This window comes from Triticum aestivum, chromosome 1B (genome assembly GCF_018294505.1).
Source record: "Triticum aestivum cultivar Chinese Spring chromosome 1B, IWGSC CS RefSeq v2.1, whole genome shotgun sequence".
NCBI lineage: Eukaryota > Viridiplantae > Streptophyta > Magnoliopsida > Poales > Poaceae > Triticum > Triticum aestivum.
The window spans coordinates 691,697,370-691,702,300 of NC_057795.1; positions in this window are offsets into that span (position 1 = coordinate 691,697,370).

The following is a 4,931-nucleotide window of genomic DNA, read 5'->3' on the forward strand; positions in this document are numbered from 1 at the left end:
ATCCGTATTAGTAACACAGATAGGTGAAGTAGCAAAAGCAGGATCGGGTTTCATTCTAGCATTAAGAGACTGCTGCTTCCATTTAGCTAATAATTTCTTAAGATCAGATCTATCATTGCAAGCAAGAATTTCCATAGCAGCTTCTTCATTCATAACATAACCCTTAGGAACAACAGGCAATACATAATCATTAGGGGAACGTTCATCATCAGTATCATCAATAGCATCTTCAATATTTTCATTCCCCCTAACTCTAGCAAGTTATGCATCAAGAAATTCACCTAATGGCAAAGTAGTATCACGCACAAAAGTAGTTTCATCATGCATAGCGGAAGTGGCATCATCAATAACATGCGACATATCAGAGTTCATAGCAGTAGCAGGTTTAGGTGTCGCAAGCTTACTAATAACGGAAGGAGAATCTAGTGCAGAGCTAGATGGTAGTTCCTTACCTCCCCTCGTAGTTGAGGGCAAAATCTTGGTCTTAGCGTCTTTCAAGTTCTTCATAGTGATCAACAGATATAAATCCCAAGTGACTCAGAAAATAGAGCTATGCTCCCCGGCAACGGCGCCAGAAATTAGTCTTGATAACCCACAAGTGTAGGGGATCACAACAGCTTTCGAGGGTGAAGTACAACCCAAATTTATTGATTCGACACAAGGGGAGCGAAAGAATATTTTTGAGTATTAGTAGTTGAGTTGTCAATTCAACCACACCTGGATAACTTAGCATCTGCAGCAAAGTGTTTAGTAGCAAAAGTGGTATGACAGTAATGGTAATGGTAGCAACAGTAAAGGTAAATGTTTTTGGGTTTTTGTAGTAGTTGTAACAGTAGCAACGGGAAAGTAAATAAGCGAAGAACAATATATGAAAAGCTCCTAGGCAATGGATCAGTGATGGATAATTATGCCGGATGTGATTCCTCATGCAATAGTTATAACATAGGGTGATATAGAACTAGCTCCAATTCGTCAATGTAATGTAGGCATGTATTCCGTAAATAGTCATACGTGCTTATGGAAAAGAACTTGCATGACATCTTTTGTCCTACCCTCCCATTGCAGCGGGGTCCTTATGGAAACTAAGGGATATTAAGGCCTTCTTTTAATAGAGAACCGGACCAAAGTATTAACACATAGTGAATACATGAACTCCTCAAAGTACGGTCATCACCGAGAAGTATCCCGATTATTGTCACTTCGGGGTTGTCGGATCATAACACATAATAGGTGACTATAGACTTGCAAGATAGGATCAAGAACACACATATATTCATGAAAACATAATAGGTTCAGATCGGAAATCATGGCACTCGGGCCCTAGTGACAAGCATTAAGCATAGCAAAGTCATAGCAACATCAATCTGAGAACATAGTGGATACTAGGGATCAAACCCTAACAAAACTAACTTGATTACATGGTAAATCTCATCCAACCCATCACCGTCCAGCAAGCCTACGATGGAATTACTCTCGCACAGCGGTGAGCATCATGAAATTGGTGATGGACGATGGTTGATGATGATGACGACGACGAATCCCCCTCTCCGGAGCCCCGAACGGACTCCAGATCAGCCCTCCCAAGAGAGATTAGGGCTTGGCGGCGGCTCCGTGTCATAAAACGCGATGAAACTTTCTCTCTGATTTTTTTCTCCCCGAGACGGAATATATGGAGTTGGAGTTGAGGTCGGAGGAGGTCCAGGGGGCCCACGAGATAGGAGATCGCGCCCTAGGGGGGAGGCGCCCCCCTGTCTCATGGACAGCCTGTGGGCCCCCTGGCATTGATTCTTTCGCCAAAAATTCTTATTAATTCCAAAAAGTGCCACCCTGGATTTCCAGGACATTCCGAGAACTTTTCTTTTCTACACATAAAACAACATCATGGCAGTTCTGCTGAAAACAGTGTCAGTCCGGGTTAGTTTCATTCAAATCATGCAAGTCAGAGTCCAAAACAAGGGCAAAAGTGTTTGGAAAAGTAGATACGTTGGAGACGTATCAGTCTCTCAGGCTTGATCTCCATGAGGTGGTGTTGATATGACTTCCAGGACAAAGGCTTCTATAGATGTAGCAGGAGCTGGTGGAGTGGTTGTTGGTGCAGATGTGGTAGCTATTGTATTAGGAATAGGCACTGCATCAGACCTCTGACCACTTGGAACTCTCGAAAAAGCATCTGCAGTTGCCTTTCCACTCTTCTCCTCTTCTTCCTCCTGGAGTTGCTCTACTGATGTGTGAATCTCTGTGACTTTCAGATCAAGATCATACAATTTTGTTTCTATGATCCTCTCCAAGTTCTCCTGATTCTGAGTCAGGGTGGCCAAGCCCTTCTCAATCCTCAAAGTAGATTAGATCAGATATGCAAGTTGATCTTGTTTGCTCTTCAAGAACACTTCAGAAGCTTCCTCAGCAGATGGCATCTTTGTAGCTTTTTCTGCCTTTGCCTTTGACCTCTTCTCATGTGCTTGCACTGATGAAGGTTCATTTTAATCCATCACAACTATGTTGTCTTCAAAATCTGGTGTGACACTCCAAAATTTTTGGTGGTTTGTTTTTCAAAAGAACCTTGCTTGGTTTGAAAGAAGGTCATTTAAACCCTTCCAAAAAAACCATCTTCTAAGTTTGCCCCCTCAAAAATCCTTTTCCAGGTTTTGGTTTCATTTGAAATGAAAAAAAAAACCTTTTTTTTGTTTTGGACTTTTTTTTTGGTTTTGATCCCTTCAAAAATTTCACCATGCTTCCTATGGTGAAATTTTCCCAAAAACCTTTCCTCCCACTATAGTTCAACCCTATCATTCTGTCCAAACTAATAAAATCCATTTTTGGATTTTATTCCAACTATTTCTCCTCCCAAAATAATTCAGTCTTCTCTTTTGAACCTAGGTGGATTACAAAGCAAGTACCCTAATGCTCTTGATTTTTGACCTCAACTCAACACCCCTGGATAGTCCCTTGAACCCACAACCCAGAACCATCTTGATCCAGTCTTCTCCTGTTCAAAATTTTCAAAATTCACCCACTGCAAGTTTGGACCAGGTTGCCAAATTTGGTGAAATTCATATCTACACCTCTCCAAAAATTCCACAAATATTCAGGCAGCCTCTAGATGCAATGAGAGGCCCCTCCACCAAAAACCAACTCGAGGAAAAATCCCTACATACCTGGATCATTCTGTCGAACACCTTGAATGCACTGTTCTAGTCATATTCAGAAAATTCAGACATTCAGTGTCGTTTTCCTTCGTCAGAATTCAGTCATGCGTCGACAGTGCGCTCTGGCACGTTGTGCATGGCCCTTCCCCCTGGACAGCACCCCGCACGCGCGCTTGGCGCCTTCCTGGCGTCGGTGGCGCCCTGGCCTGCCTGCGCCGCCGTGTCCTACGGCGGCCGTAGCGCCATAGCGGCCGACAGGAAGCAGAACGGCGGCTCAACACCGTTCGGCGCCGCCTAAGCGACCTGGTGGCTCCGTGTGGCCACCTCCTTGCCAGCGCACACATGCAGCACCGTCGTCGTGGCGCGGCACGCGCAGAGCGCGCTCCCTGCCGCCAACGGGCCCGCGTCGCCCCGTTCCGTCGAGCTCCCCCTAAACCCCCATATCCTGACGCGCTTAGCACCAAAATGGAGTCAGTGGACCCACACGATGGCGCTCAACCCCTAAACCACCCCGACCAATGCCCTGCGCCGCCGTAAACTTCGCCGGAGAACTCCGTTCTCGGCCACCGCCTCGGACCGCCTATATAAAGGGCTCCCGAGCTCGCCCTCGAGCACACACCCCCTTTGCACCTCATCAGCACCCTGCCAGGCCACCAGGGGGACCTCGAGGAGGTCCTCTTCCCCAGCTCCGGCCGCCCCGTTCCGCCTTGTCCTCCACCACGATTCACTCCGGTGAGGCCATCTCCGGCGCCCTAATCACGTCAACTACCCCCTCATGCTACCGCAAGTCTAACCCCCTCCTCAATTTCATCTCCGCAACACTCTCCGACGAGACCCACGACTGCCCGAACCGCCGTCCGCCGGAGCTAGGGCCGCCGTCGACACAGTACTCGCCGGCGACCACCACCACCACCCACAGACGCGGAACGGTGCACTGATCACAGAGGTAAACTCCGATCACCTTGCCTCGCCGTGGATCGCCGCCGGCGACCACCGCACCTCTTGGGCGCCGTCGCGCTCTGTTCCTCTGTTTGAACTTTCAAACCCGACAGGTGGAGCCTGCCTGTCAGCCTCACGGCCGTTTCTTTTAAACGAAACGTTATCTATACTTTTCCCAGAACCCCCTGGAAGTTTTCTGTTTCATTACAGATGAGTCCTTGGGTTAAAACACTTATAACATTTTAACAGAAGGGAATTTTTGAGTGATTCTTTTTCTGTTCTCTTTAGATTTTTGTCTAGTTTTTTATCCTATTTATTTGAAAAATATTTGGAACACTTTTCTGTACACTCACGGTATTTACGTTGCGTGCATATTTTTCTTATACCGTAGATACCGGAGGAGGTGATGGAGCTGCAAACTTCGCACGGTTAGGCTCCGACTACTCCCAACCAGGAAAGCATGTTTGAACTCTTGATATTATGAGTGTTGTTGCATGTTTGCATTTTAGTACAGTCATGGCATGTTTATGAACATTACTTTGCATGATATATCTCATGCACATACTCGGAAAGTATGTTTCGGAAAGCATTATGTTGTTGGATACATATTTGAAAAGCCATGTGTTGGTATGAGGATGGGTAAGATGGCAGTGTTGTGACATGCCAGTCTTATGCCAGATTGTTTGACTTCCGTGTCGTCATGACACCATTCACATTCCCATTCATTACATCCTATACTGTCACATGTTTTCCGAAAGGAATATGGCATAGTAAGTTGCAAATCGTTTTCCTGGTACACACCAAGTAGAGAGGCCGGGATGAGGGTTCCATGGCCCTGGATTAAAG